At 42.4% G+C, this 15,670-nt stretch overlaps 1 protein-coding gene across 1 annotated transcript in view; it reads left to right on the forward strand.

Moving 5' to 3' along the window:
• The window catches only part of GALNT16 (polypeptide N-acetylgalactosaminyltransferase 16), a 165,521-nt gene that overhangs the window by 25,101 nt on the left and 124,750 nt on the right, over positions 1-15,670 (forward strand). The window lies entirely within an intron of this gene.

Genomic DNA, 15,670 nt, shown 5'->3' on the forward strand with positions numbered 1-15,670 from the left:
CTATGCAGACTATTTTGCTGTTGAGCAATGCCCAAATTGCTTCAGTAATGACATCCTACTGAATGGCTGTTCCAAGGAGATGGTCTGTTGGACAGGAATCAAGAATAGCATGGGCTGCAGTCCTAAGCCCAAATTCCCACTGAAGCCATTGCTGAAATAGCTGAAAAACTGTAGCTCAAATCACTTAGAAAGTACTCATAAAGGATATGGAAAGTAATAACTAACCCTTTAGTTTGTATTGGGTTTGAATTTCATATATTTAGGTTAGGTAACCCTCTATGGGTGAAGACAGGTGCAATATTAAAAAATATAAAACTGTTCCAGTGGCATCATAACAGCCAGCTAATCAGTGCTGAGTACAGCTGCTTTCTGCTGCAAACCTGCAGACTGATCTTTTTTTCAAAGCTAACCCAAGGAGAAGAAAATTACATTTGGATTTAATTCAATGATACTGCATGCATTACACTCCAGTGCTCTAAACTCATGAGGTCTTTCTTCACCCTATTATCATTTTTGAAGACATTAGGAACACTTTTTGTATGAGAATCATTTGTTGGTATATTATTCAGTCCGTCTTTACTAATTTCCTTCAGCTACTTTGGGGTTACAGTGTCCTAGTTAACAGGGATTTAGTTTTCACAATTCATCTCAAAGTGTCTCTCCCCTCCATCCGCTTTGATAATGGATTATAGTTGTTGCATTGAGCTTAAAAGAGATTGGATTGTTCTATATGCTTTTCTTCTTTTCCAAAAGTGTCCTAAGAGTCTCTATGAAGAGGGGATGGGAATAGATAAATTAAGAATTACCTCCTCTTACAAGTACTGAGGAAGGTACAAGAGATTTTGTAAGGATCTTTGAAAAAAAAAAAAAACAACCCCCCCTGCTTTCTAGTCTCTCTGTAGCAGCTATGTGGGATGTTCTGGAAGCGGTTAACCACATCAAATTCTTTTCTAGTTATCAGCCGTCAGCATCACAATAGATGGGGTGAGAAGGCCTTCCCTTCCGCAGGCCCGGACAGGCATTCTTCTGGTGAAAACGGTCCACTGGCAGCAATAACCTTTCTGGAGCAATGGGGCAAAGTGCCCTCTGGACCCTGACCCACTTCTTGAGTAGCCCCACTTCTCACTGCTGGCCAAGATGTGCTTGTCCTGTTCCTCTGGGTCCTGTCCACCCTCTGGCTGGAAGGAGGCTCCTGCTCTTTCTTGATCTGCTGCTGCTGCTTGCAGAGGGCCAAGGAAAGGAGCGGTGAGGAGCAATCGCAGCGGGGTCAGTGAGGACGAGGGTTGGCAGTGGACCCCCTGCAGAAATGTGGGCCATTGTGGATGCCGCCCTGGTTCTTTTTGTGCTTACTCAGGTGCATATGTCCCAGGCATCCTCGTGCATGCATGTGAATTCGTATACATGTACCTGGTGAACTTGGAAATACAGCTATCTTTTGCACATATGTGGTGCTCATGCACGGCCCATGGGCAAAATGAACAAGTCAGCTTACAAAGATGGAACTCAGAATTTTGTGACGCCTTAAAGACTAGCACCTATAGAACACAATCCTGTGTAGCCCACTCTCAATCACATGCTCTTAACCACATCAAGTGTGCTTAGATGTGTCCAATGAGATGGTGTAATTGGTGTCCTGCAGCAGCAGGGGGTTGGACCCGATGGCCTTCAGGCCCCTCCCAACTCTTCTGTTCTATGATTCTGTGATTCGATGACAGGAATTATTTCCTGTCATCCACTGCCCTGAACCTCATATCCTGAATTAGATGGCTGTTTGGCCATCTAGAGAAAGAGTTGCACAGAGGAAGGGAAGGAGTCTGGAGAACTATCTGGAAACTGCATAAGCCATTGGCTCCAGCCCTCCCTCCTTCCCACCCCCTGGCATACGCCTGTAGCCTTCTATGAGGTTAATTTCCCGCCTTGGAGATGGAGGCAGCACAATATTTCCATGCTGGCCGCAAGAGGGGGCAGGGTGGAGGTGGTACATTGGAGCCCTGGCTCCATTGTCAGAGGACTAACCTAAATAATCCTGTCTCCCCCACCCCCCCCACCCCGCACACACAGTGTCAGGAGGTCATAGATGCCCATATCCTAGTAGAACTTTTGAGGAGTATATTCCATGTCACTAGTTGTGTGAAATGTCATCAAGAGCAGAAACAAGCAAAGGACAACTTGCCAACTCTGATTAAAAAAATAAACACTCTGACCATTTGCAGTTTCACATTTTTAGCACACATAAGCCATGGTGACACTATCATGGCTACAAGAATCAAAAGTAGTTTGCTTCTAATTTTGCTGGAAAGAAACAACATTTTGTCATAGAAAAGGATAATATATATTTTAAGTAATTAACATGTTGATTCTCTGATTTTACACAGATAAAAATCTGGTTTATGAAATTTCAAAGACGTGTAGAATCACATAATGGCTATTATGCCAATATAGTTCTTGCCCCTTTATAACCACTATTTGTTTAACAGCAAGTTGAGCAATGGGGAAATGATACAGCTTCATTTATTAGGTGGCGCTGAAGATCTTGCAATTGATTCTTGTGACAAATTAATTAAGTTTAATTAAGTTTTGGGAACTTACATTACAGCATCAATTTTCTCCTTATCTTTCACTCGGTAGTACCACAAAAAGTGTGTTTTGCTGCTCAGTTTAATGGCCTATTTTAAAGCTTTGTGTAGTCATTTACCTCTTCTTGTTCCTACTCTATTTGATAAGCAAAGTGTCACAAATCATGGGAAAGGAAGGTTATTTTGCTATCCGGAATATAAGCTCCACACCAGTAAAACGGATTAAGGGACAGTCAAGGGGGGCAAGGAACAGATGTTATATTGTTGATTTTCTACCTTTCCATCTGGGATTCTGATCAGTGAATAAACTAGATTATCTGTATCTGACTCAAACAGGCATAATATCAAAATATTTCACTCATTATTTTAGGTGGAAGCCCGACATAATCTTTAAAAAGAAATCACAACAGTTTTGCCTTTCTTCTTCAAAATTTACATGACAGATAAACATCCTACCACATTTAATGCAAGCTTCACCCCTTCAAAATTTTGATGTCAGGGCAGCAGTGCAAAAGGAAGGATTCAGTGACTGGGTTCACATGATCACCATCTCACTATGGCTTCTTTAAGCCTCATTGGACTGCAGCAATCATATGAACTGGCTGAACAACTAGGCTCATAGAATACAACAATGCAGACTCAAGACTGAGTATGGATTAAGTGTGGGTTGTTACTGAACTGTAGACTTTTTGTATTGTAACCATGGTTTGTTAACCATGGACAACTGACAGTTCACAACCCAACAACAAAGTATGGGTTTCCTTTGTGGATTGTCTGTGGATAACAAACCATGGTTTGTTAGTGCATCTGTATTCACACTGTCCATCAACATCCATGTCAACAACAACTGATGGTTCAGTGTCAACTACATTCACCTCATTCTCAGCCTTGGGTTGTCATGTTGTGCAAGCCTAGCCAGAGTAGCGTTAGCTTGCTTTATTCCAAATCTGAGGGCCCTGGAGAATCTGAAGGAGATTCTCTCTCTTCTTACTTCCTGACATAAGTTTTTAGGTACAGTGAACATATCCAAAACATCCTTATAAATGAGAATGTAGAGCAGCCTTCCCCAGCCTGGCACCTATCAGTGGGCCATGCTGAGTGGGAACACTGGAACCTGGCAAACGGTATGCAAATTTCTCATTATAAGCCACTTCCAAGCTTCTACATGACAAATGAGCCAAACATTTTCTAATTAAATGGGATGCTACCGACAACAGCCTATTGGAGGTCATAAGGTAAGTCTGGATAAAAAGAAGTCCAAACCACTGAACTCCAGATAATTTCAGCTAATCTGAAGTCAGAACGGAGCTTCAACTTCCTGATCTGCGAAGTTTTTGCCCTAACAGCTGAAATCAATTAGTGTTTGCAAGGCTTCATTGCTCAGCCTAGTACTTGGTTACATGTGTTGCATCATGTATGACAGCAAAGGCACTTTGAAAGGTGACCCTGGTACAGTTAGGAGAGCACATGTTCTCTGCAATTTGAAATCGCTCAGTCTGAACCAGTGCTTCCTTTTGAATGGAAATGGCATAGAAGTGTGTGCTTTTAGGTATTTTTGTGAGTTCTAATTTGACTAGTTCCTCAACCCGGTACCTCCACTGCAAGGGGATAATGGGAATTGTGGTCCAACCATATCTGGGGGGGGGCATCAGTTCGGGGAAGGTTGTGAAATATGACCATCCAAGTGACCCAAAGACTATCTCCAAGCTGTTATTTTTTACCACCTTACTGCAAAATCTGTTAAAGGCACATTTCAGCTGAATGATTAAATGTCTTGAAAAGCACTGTTTCTTTTAAAGATGTTTTTCATTTTCTCCCATGATTGGAAACTATTTCAGAAAGGTCACAAAATAGGCTTTTTCCAAGGTTAGAATTGAGAATTGCTGGGTTGGGATGCAGAAAAGCATGTTCTTTTCTTTTGGATAATTTGTTTCCTTGGATCTGCACTTTAAAGCACTGAAACACAAAATGGCCATGTCACATTTATATTCACCCCACAGAATTATTCTGTCCTGTTATAGATCAGTTGAGCAAGGTCCTGGTGTCTGCGGTCCTTGGGGGACTTCCCTCCAGCTCACAGGTGCAGTAGTCACACACCTCAATTGCCCCCTACGCACAAAATTTTTTTATGGCCAAGCCTTTCCCCTTACAGCTGAAAACGTTGCGGCTTGGAAAAGCAGAGCAGGTTAAAACTGGAAGCACCAATTTCTTAAAGCCAGTCTAGCAATAACAACAACAACCAAAACTAGCATGTGGGGGTGGAGGTGGTGCTGCGGGAGTGAAATAAGCTTGGAAAGCAACAAAATCGGCAGCTTTTAAACATGGTCAGCAAATGGCAACAGTTGAGTCCAAGAATAAGGAGTGCACAATAAAGTGACTTGAACCCAGTGTGGACTGGAGGACCAAGGGGCTCTCACTCCAACATGTCTGCCTTCCAGCCTGCCTGAACAAACTGCAAGGTTTCATGCCCCTTTTCACATCACGCGCATGTTTTGGTGTGATTTGGAGGGTGATGGGGCATATTGGGGGCAGAGAAAAAGAGATGCATTGCTGGAGAACTGGCTGGGTGACCAGGGGGTGAATGAATGGAGTGTGTCTAAGAGGGAGAAGGGGAGAGAAAGAGCACAGATGAACGGATATATAAAAGGCACAGATTGATGAATAGGACTGGGATGGATGGAGAAGTCTATGCATAAGAATCTTTGGTGGGTTTGGCCCTGTTCATCACTGGCTCCAGCCGCACTTTCTGCTGGCATGTGGTTTCTGAGAGATTACCCTGGAGGGATATAGAATTTGCCCTTGATATAGAAGAGGTTTCCCACCCCTGCACAATACCTTTAAAGGTCAGAAGGAAAGTGAATAGCTACTGCATGTGGATGTTGGAAATGCAGAACTTGTAATGGCAGATCCTCTTTCCATCTTTTGCAATAGTACAGAGAATTTCCCCTACTCTTGTCACCTTTCAGCAAACTTTAATGCCATAAGAACATGACAAGCAGGGCCAGCTGAAGCTCTCTTCTACATCACGAATGATGGTGCGATCGTACCACACTCTCTGCCTGTGACATGAATAGCACAAAGCTTTGCATTCAACAGTGTTGCTCACACCCAGACCAAGATCTTTCCAGAAGTTAAAAGCATACAAATGTTAAAGGCTGTAACTATGCGGGTAGGCATGTCCATCTGAAAATGAATGCTAGAACTTGAAGGGCAACGGACTGGACTTGATGGGGCTGCCACAGAGGAAAAAAAACAGAGACTACATCAAATGTGGATTAAAAATGATCAGAAAGGAAGTAGAAAGAGCAGCTTCATACTGAAAGGATACTGCTGCAAAAATTATGTGGATATGATGAGCAGTTTCAAAAGCAAGAGAAATGCCGAAGACAAGAACAGAAGAGAGACCGTGAGGTTTGGCTAGGCAGAGGTCATGAGGGACCCCAACACAAGCAGCTGCAGTCAGCTGAAAATGTCAGATGCTGTACTGCAAGGAATGCGGGATAAAATTGAAGGAGAAGAAATCAGTGCATTGATTTTAGACCATGTCAAGCAATTCTATAAAAAGCAGGGCAGCAGAGTGTAGTTAAACATGAAGGTCAAAAGTTCTTTGACAAGGTTGCCTCTTTCTATGCTGAAGCTTTTCTCCCTGCTGTTTTCTCTACGCCAGCGGCTGACGCCACTGAGCATCCTTCACTTACCTTGGATAATTCCTTGTTCAGTCTACATTCTACACTACAGAAAAACTGTGGTTATATTGATGTAAAGTTTCCTACTTCTCTCAGCCAAGTTTGTGGAGAATGTAGGGATTCAAACAAAAGGAATCAAATCACTTTTTTGCCATTGGGAGTAGAAAGGTTTAATGGGACACTGTTGATTTGATAAAAGCCACATTAACCAAATTAAGGCCTAAGCTCACGTTTAGCCTACCCAGGCTTTCCTGTCCTTAAAACTAAATAGGTTAAGCACTTCAGATCTCTGCTCATAAGAGACTATTCTTGTGCTCACTGTAGCCATTGCTCTTCACATATATTGCCGCTTGAATGAAAATTGGTGGCCAAAACCCAGCAGTGCTTTGCAGATGCGGTCATGCAAAGGCCTTCTACAAAGCTGTGAGCTTTTCTTTCTCTGTAGTAGGAATGCCTCATCTAATACTTTCGAGAATTAAGACCGCAGTCCATGTAAGTGCATCATTTTGGCAGCCATCTTGTGATTAACCCTATGTTACCCAAACTTCTTACACACTTTTCCCTTGAGTTAAAACTGGAGACAAAGTTTACTTTTTACCCTTCAAGTTTTGCTATGGGTCTCCAGTCTAGGCGGACCTGTTGGCTGGAAGGAGGCAACACTGAAGAAGTCATACAAGGATTCAGTAGCATTCTCTGAAGGCGTACACGGCATCTCTGCATCAGATGTAACTAACTCACCCAGGCCCAGGTACACTAGAATTTCAATGGCCAGAGGAATGGATGCTTTGGACTCCAAAGGACCCTTAAATACTTCAATAATCTGTTTCTTGTGGCGTATCAGCAGTTTCTCAAAGCAGCACACTAGAGCGGCATGGCACCGTGTGAGAAGTTCTAGACCAAAGATCTCTTTTATCTTCTGTTGTTTCCAGTAGATGAGTCTCCAGACAATAACAAATATGCTTAGTTGTTGTTGCCCTCAGTGAGGTGTAGTGGTTCGAGTGCTGGACTGGAACAAAGGAGATTTAGGTACTAAGTCAAAGTCACTGGGTGGCTTTGGGCCAGTCACAGACTCTCAGTCTAACCCACCTTACAGGGTTGTTGTGAGGATAAAATGACGACAAAGAGGAAGATTATGCCTCATTCACAGAACTTCAGGGGGCACTGATGTCACCGTCTTTTATTTGTGGCCCTCCTGTGATTTCCCACTGCTTTTTCCATCTTATTTTCTGACTGTGAAAAATCTATTTAGTAAGCAAAGATGGAAGGCAATGATGCCTTTTCATTGTCAAGAGAGATGTAAAATTTCTGGAAATGTTGAAGCCATCCATTTTGGGAGGAAAATGTGGACTTTGGATAAAATAAGCAGTACTTTTTTTAGTACTCTTCAGAGGTCTAAAGAAACTTGGTTGCTTTCAGACAGCCTTTCCCAACTGCTTCTTTCCAGATTTTTGGACTTCAGTTCCTACTGGCTTAAGTCAGCTACCCTCTAGCTGTGGAGGTTTGGAAGTGGAAGGAAGGAGGCCAAGGCACATGGGCTCAGTCTCCTCTCCTCCCAGTTCATCCCTTCACCAAGGTTGCTGTTACAACCTTGGAGATCCAGCCAATATGGGTTCCCTCTGCCTGCATCATTTACAAAAGGGGATCAGTCCAAACACAGATCTCCAGCTTTTTTCCATCCTTGGATATGGGAATTCAAACAAACCTCTCACCATCTGAATGCGTTCTAGGGCTAATAGAGGACCTTTGGGCTGATTCAGTAGCTAAAATAAAAAAAAAATAGGATCATCCTCTTAGCAATTGCTTGTACTTATTTCCTGAATAATACATTTTAAATTTAATATAGTGAACATGATAATGTTACTAGCAAAGCAAGTTACCTGTAACATATTTTACATTTTTCATCTATGAATGACAAGAGGAAACTTCAGGGAAAGTAGTCCCTGAAACATCTGAATCAATCTAGAAGCTGAAGAAGCAGGAAGAACTGGATGCGGAGGAAGGCTGGTGTACAACAACTTTTTTTGTCTATATGGAAATTTTAGGGAAATTCCTAAACCTGTTGCTGTTGCTGAAGTGTAGCTTAGGAAAATCCAGTCCAAAGGAAAAGCTATTGGGATTTTATTGAGAAAGAGGTATCTTAAGATTCGTAAACAACCATATTTAGCTTAAGAACCTATAAGCAATCTCAACATATTATCTGAGGAGTGACATTTTATTCAGGTTTGGAAATAATTTCATTAATGAACATCTCATTTATTTGTTCACTTAAAAAGGTTGTTTGGTGATAGTGTCCCTATCATGTCAACTCCCTAGGAATGTGGCTACTAGGTTTCTTTTAGACAGAGAGGGCTTATTCTAGTGGCAGCAGTTAAAAGTTTTATAGCCGAGGAAGCATTTCCTAGTGGTGAGGTTGTAATAAGAATGTTATTAAAGGCCGTGGCAGAGTTTTATAGACCCAGTCCTCAACATTAGTTAAAAAAGGAAAAAAATATGTGGGATAATTCACATGCTATTTCATTGCCCCTGGAACAGTGGTAGGATAACCTACAATATTTTTCATGGGTGGGTTTTAGATTAATTGACTGCTACAGCATCTAACCAGAACAAGTTCAGAAACATGGGACTCTGTAGAACAAACCTAACTTGAAGAACACATATTTTTGCATACTTTGATAGAGTGGCTCTACTCACAAGCTGGAAACTAAAGATGACTTGGAGCATCCCTAAAGCTCTATCAGTAAAACACACACTAGATCAAAAAATGTAATAAGGAAGGGAAGAAATAACTATGCTGAGCATTTTACACAAAGGATTAAAAGATCAAAAAATTTTTCTCCCCATCGTGTCTTCATTATTTCCATATCTTTACATTTCTAGTTTTTCTATAGAAGTGTTCTTATCATATAATTTTTAGGAATTGATTTGGAAGGAATAAAGGCTGGGCAACAACCACTTGTGTTAAATTCTAAAAGAAAATATTTCTTAATTCAAAACTATTTATTTTTTGCATATCTGGGTAAAACAAACAAAAATGGATCTTGAAAAAAGGGAAGAAAAAACTTTCCTTCTTTTCTTGGATGTTCCCATTTTATTTTATTTTATTTCATTTTATTATTTTATTTTTGTTTCTGGAGGGCTCTCTAATTGGTAATGCAAGGACTTCTCTGCCTGGAAGCATTGTGGAAATTTGTTCAGATATAATAAAGGAAAGTTGTGGGAAGATTAATTCACCTTTACTGAGCTATTAGCTGCCACATGAAGAGTACTGATAAGGAGGAATTGGGAATGGCTACGAATGAAGTACAGGCCTTTCCAGCTTCTCATGCTATTGAAAGGGACAGCTGGTGCAAAAATGGATTAGAGCAAATATACTGCTACTAGTGATATCTGTGAGGTTTGGAATTGGAGCGGGGCTCGGATATGTATTACTCTAGGCCTGTTCTAAGCTAAAGCAAAACTCCTCCAGGCTTTGAGCCACATTTGGAGTGGTTGCCCTGTCAGCCAGCTTCTACTTCTGCACTTCTCCCTCCTTTCCTTTCCCATTCAAACTGACTTTATTTAATTATTGCATTTTTATCCCATTTTCAGACAATTATTATCTCCCAAAGCGGCTTACGTCAGTCAAAAAGAGAGACGGGCCATCTGCCATCAAGCTCACAAACGTAAAGGGTAGTACACCCAAGGGAGGGGAGGTCAGTTTTCCAAGGACAGAACAAGGTAGTGAGTTATAAGCAGGCATTGAAATGGTTTGGGGTCTTTTCTTGTTGGTGTTCTAGCTTGAAGGAGGTTTTTGCTGTTTTGGCCCATGAAGGGGGCCAACACATTCTTTCCTCTGACTTACGATGTTCCAAGGAAACCATCAGATGGAGCTGTACATTCTTCCTAGCAGGGAAGGGAAGTGAGGTCCCTGTAATGGCTCCTTCTCTGGCCAATGGATTGGCAGGATTGGTTTTCTCCTTGGATTTTCCCACGTTCTGGATTTTCCCACATGTCTGTGGAGCATCCCCATAAATATAAGTGGAGGACAGCTGTCTAAAGAGGACAGGCTTAAGTAGAGAGTGACAAATCTGATGGTACAGAGGAGTGAGACTGGAGTTCTCTCTCTCATCACATGTTTGCTGCATTCAGGAGTTTTCCAAATCCCCGAATAAGACTACTGTTTCAGCAACAGGTGTGATGGAATTCATTCCCAATTCACTTCTGCATCATGTGAGGTGTTGTTGTTGTTGCTCTCACCACTGAGGTAGGGGGATTGGATAGGGTTTGGGAGCTTGGAGCTGGGAGTTGCTCAGATTCTGTGAGTACGTGCACATGTACTTGGGAGAGTGCCAGCTTCAGGTTTTAGGGGGACCTCTGGCGAAACACCTTCTGTGGGCTTCCCTTCCTTTGTGAGGACCAGCTTCCTATGTATACATCATCATTGTACATATGATATACATACATCATTTATTTATGCAGCATTTTAAATGTTAGTATTATTGAATTTTATTTGGCCAGGGTGGCTTATTTTATTTTACTGTATATATTTTAATTGTCATTGTTTTAATGTATTTTGTATTCGATGTTGTAAGCCGCCCCGAGGCCTTGGCAAGGGGCGGCATAGAAATGTTTTAATAAATAAATAAATAAATAAATTTTCTGTTTCTGACACATGCGATGTTTCTGGATCCAAAACTGGTTCAAGTAATGAAGAATAACTTAATATATCTGTAGGATACTTCTAAGAATCTCTTGCATAACAACTCCTTGTTCTCTTTGCCAACCTTAGGTAAATGAGTATTCTGTCTATGTCCTCTTGATAACACCTTCTGGACCTAGCACTGTACTAAACACTCTGTTAGGCAGATAAGTTGCTTGTGTGCCAGCTGTGTTCTGCAGCGCATCGCTACAGGAGATAGCAGAAGCCCCCTGTGGGCTTGACTTGGAACATGCACAGCAGTGAACATTCGTGGGGACAAAGAGGAAGGCCTGCCGCCCCTGCTGCCCTGTTTGGTCACCCAGCAGCTCTCCTGTTCTTTCTTCACATTCCTGTTGTTGGTTGGTTAACAAGTGGATGATGGTGGTGAGGAGCAGTGGCCCTGGGAACTCTGGAAGTCAAGATCAGCCTGCGCAGGGGCTTCACAGTGCCAGACCTTCCCTGCTTGGGCCTCAACCACACACATGGGCCTGGGTGTCTGCCCAGTTAAATTCACAAGCCGCTGTGTGACTCAGAAATGTACTGTACCTTTGTTAAAACCCAACATAAACAATAAGCCCAATACATACAATATTAATACTTAATAACAGAGGCTGATGAATAGATAAACTGGATGGGTGAAATGAGATGAGATGGAGTGGAAAAATAATGCAAGGCTAGGTCTTTGGGTTGCAATCTATAGCAAGGTCAGAATCAAGCCCAAGGGAGGTTTCTTTCAAACTGAGGAAGAGCTGCTACAAACAGCTTTGGAAATCTTCCTAGAACCGATTATTCAAGATCTAGTGAGTTGCTAATAATTACAATTGGGGCAGAACACCGATACAGGCCTTGCATTGGCAATTTACCAGCTTTGGGAAAATAGTTTTTTGCTTATTTGAAAATGAATAGCTTTTTTTGAAGCAGCTTTTGAATCAAGCTGGAGGAGGTTGTGTGGCATTAACACTTGCTCTTCCTGCTTTTATAACTTACTTTTATCCTGTTTGATTTTTCTATGTTTATTATTATTGCACATGTATACCAGCAAAAAGGCAAATGGTCAAGCAATTTAATAAAGAAATGCATTAATTATATATAAATCTCTTGTCTTGCAAATGCCACTTTTGCTGTAATTGCCTCTTGAGAATTGATGCCCCCACTTAGTTTCTCTTCTGACATATCTGTAGTGTAATAATGAATAAATAATTACATGCAGAGAGATGCTTTTAAAACTTTAGTTATGTTTCTAGGCTTGTAGGCTTGAAGGATCAAAGACCAAATTGGAACTCCATCAGTAATATTGTCTACTTACATGCATAAAATAAGTGACAGGCAGTTTGCCCTGTAGTGTGTTTTTAAAATCAGAAGGTCAATGGGGTATTTCCTTTCTGAGAGTAGTATTGTAGCTGACATGTCTAATAAATGGTGAAATAGGATCTATTAAAGTAGTATATTAAGTGCATAGCAGCCTTTGGTTCTCTAAAAGGTGCTGTCATTCTGTTCTCGTTGCCTTTATGAAACAGGTGTTTGGCTATAATGTCACTGTGGGGAGCTTGGAGTCTAGCTAAAATGAGGTAAAGGTGATGGAAACTTTCTGTTTTTATGGCCTATTTGAGGAGGACACACCTATGACTTGGCTACAGCCTAGTCACTAGCACCTGGTTCAGAAAGTCACTGAAACCAGCCCTTTCTCTAGAAACAAATGCTCACTCATACACAGGGCATACCTACATCATAATGTCTGGGCTACAAGACATGGCAAACAGCTTGGCTCTGTTGCCATGGCTTGTGGATCTTTGCCCAAACTTAGTGCTCCAAAGATCAAATGGCTGCCCAGTCACTGTGGTATCCTCCTGACTTCACCATGCATCCTGGCAGCCCCTGCAAGCAAAATCCCCATCCTTTCTTTATTTTTGCCTATGTACTGTAGCAGTGTTCTCCGGACTGGTCCACTGTGGTCCTGAGGCAGGTTCCCCCTTTCCTCTACTGAGTGGACCTGTATATCTGTGCTTCCCAGGCACTATAGCCCCCAAAATTTTGTATTAAATGAAAACAAACAGTTTTGCCACAATTCCCCCTTCTTCTCCCATGCATGTTCGCATGTTCACACTATTTCCATTTCCAAAAGTAAACAGGGAGAAGGACACTTTGCTCCATAAATGGGAATAAAGTGAGGAATGACATGCCCTTTGCTAGGGAGCAGAGGGCAGTAGAGATCAAAGACTAGAAGTGGCCACTTTTACGGCCTCTCTTGGCGGGGTACTTTGTGGTGTTTCCATACCAACGATGGTAAAGTGGTGATCCTGTGTCCTAGAGAGGCTAGAGAAGTTGCAGTGAAGCATGAAAACTTTAGAACAGACTGTTCCTGTTTTCTGTGGTTTCAGAAAAATAATCCTGCCACACAGGAACTCTGGGGGTGAGTCCGAACAACACAACTGCCCCACAATGGTAAGATTTACCCATGGCTTCTCAGGTTGTGCAGGCTCACCCAATGTGATACAACTGTACAGCAGGAAGATCATTGTCTGAACTTTTCCCCTGAAAAGGAGTAGGAAATTTGCATGAACTGCCTGGGCATACAGCTGTGTCACACACTCATGCTCCCCTGCCCTTCCTACAGAAAGGCAGTTTTCGATGAGCGCATATGAGGATTCTGATTACTACCGCTGCAAGTGTTGCCACATCAAGCAGAAAGTTGTTGTTGCTGTTAGGTACCACCAAGTCATTTTAGACTTATGGTGACCCTATAAATGAAAGCCCTTCAAAATGACCTGTCCCTCACAGCTTCATTCAGCTCTTTGAAGTTCAAGACTGAGGCTTCCTTTACAGATTTAATCCATTCCATATTTGGTCTTCCCTTTTATCTGCCACCTTCAACTTTCCCTAACACGATTGTCTTCTCCAGCGACTCTTGTCTTCTCATGATGTGTCTGAAGTATGACAGCCTCTGTTTTGTCATTTTTGCTTCCAGGGACAGCTCTGACTTGATTTGATCTAGGAGCTGCTTGTTCATCTTTCTGTTGGTCCAGAATATTGGCCAAGCTCTTCTCCAACACCATGTTTCAAGTGCACTGTTTTTCTTCCTATCAGCTTTCTTCGCTGTTCAGCTTTCACAGCCATACATGGTGATCAGAAGTAGCAAGGTGTGAATGATCTTGGCCTTGGCCTCCAGTAAAATGTCCTGACACTAGATGATCTTTTCTAATTCCTTCATGGCTTTATTCTTCAAGCAGAGTAGCTCCAAGCAATATCAAGATAGAGAGCTCCAGAGCTCCGATGGAACTGGTAGTACCAATTAGTAGTAGTAGTTGCAACTGAAGTATGGCTTGCAATAGGCTCTGAGGGAAGGGACAGCAGACATCTTAAAACAAATGGAAGTGATAGCAAAGTCAGGGTTATTATTTTATTTATTTATTTAAAACATTTGTATGCCGCCCCCATTGCAACAAAGCCTCGGGGCGGCTCACAACAAGAAGACTATTATTCAGACTATTACGCTGGGGAACTAGCTCCCAGTGCGAGACCATACAGTATTGCAGGGGCATCCCGACAGCAAAAGGGTGCGCCATATTCTGCCAGGTGGGTGAGCTTTACAGCAGCAGAACTCTTTGGATAGCCTGTGACCTTAGCCTTATCTATATCTTGTGTTATTCTCTGAGACACAGTGAAGCTTCCTTGATCATTTCTTCCCTCTCAGTAACTTTGGATCAATTTACTGCCTGAGCCCACTGCATAGCAGCAGGCAGCATCTGAAAAACAGCTGCTGTATCAAACAACATTTATAGCTATTGTATCGCTATGTCCTTGTTTTAAAAATGCTTTCAATTTTCCCCAAACCTAAGCTGTTGTAAGTCTCATAGCTTTCAAAAAGTGGCCATGTGTGATTATTTTTAGTGCTTCTAAGTCTGGGGAAGTATTTACCAAAGGTCTTTCTCTGCGTTTTGGCCAATGCATATATAGGGCAGAAAGGTGTTCTTGTCTTGGGAGGGTCATCAGTACAACTTCCCTCTATTTTTCAAGCCTGAGGAATTTGATACAGGAAGTGGATGTGCAACAGAAGCCAAATCTCCCGTCACCATGCAGTAAGCCTTTCCTCCCTAGCTAAAGCTCCCTGTACTTAACCGTGGTGTAACGGGCACATTCAACAGATCAGGTTTGGAAAGTGCAGCTGTTGCACTTTTTCCTGTGACAAAGCGGCTGCAAGCACAGCCAAGGGGTGTCTTGCACCCACATCCTGTCAAACTTTAGGTGCGTTCAAGGGAGACTCCTTGTGCTGGTTATGCTGATGATTCGGGGACCAATGTTGAGGATGAGCGTTTTTGGAAATGGCTCAGACTTCAGCTGGGCTTCAAGGTCCTGAGACTCAATGGGAGGTAGCAATGGGGGAGATTAGTCCAAAGGCATGTGGGGAGACCAGTCAACCTGGCCAGGGTGATGTTGAGGAACCACAGTCTGAGGGAGGAGACGTTGAAATGGGAAGCCTCTCTGAGAGAGAACAATGGCCCCCTGAAGCAGTAGACCCCAGTCACTCATCTCATCACTGAAGGGAAGCCCAATTAGGGGCACAAAGAGAACAGCAGAGGTGTGCTTATTTTCACAGTACGCTGCCTCTGGGGTTGAGAGGCAGAAGGGCTCATAGAGCTCTGGGGAAAGAATGGTCGAAAGGGTTCAACACGTCACTTTGTGTATGCTCAGAGACATGTGTAACGTGCGAGTTCATTAAGCAAAGAAATGCT

Source organism: Varanus komodoensis, unplaced genomic scaffold (genome assembly GCF_004798865.1).
Source record: "Varanus komodoensis strain SLA01 unplaced genomic scaffold, ASM479886v1 scaffold3, whole genome shotgun sequence".
In the NCBI taxonomy this organism is placed as follows: domain Eukaryota; kingdom Metazoa; phylum Chordata; class Lepidosauria; order Squamata; family Varanidae; genus Varanus; species Varanus komodoensis.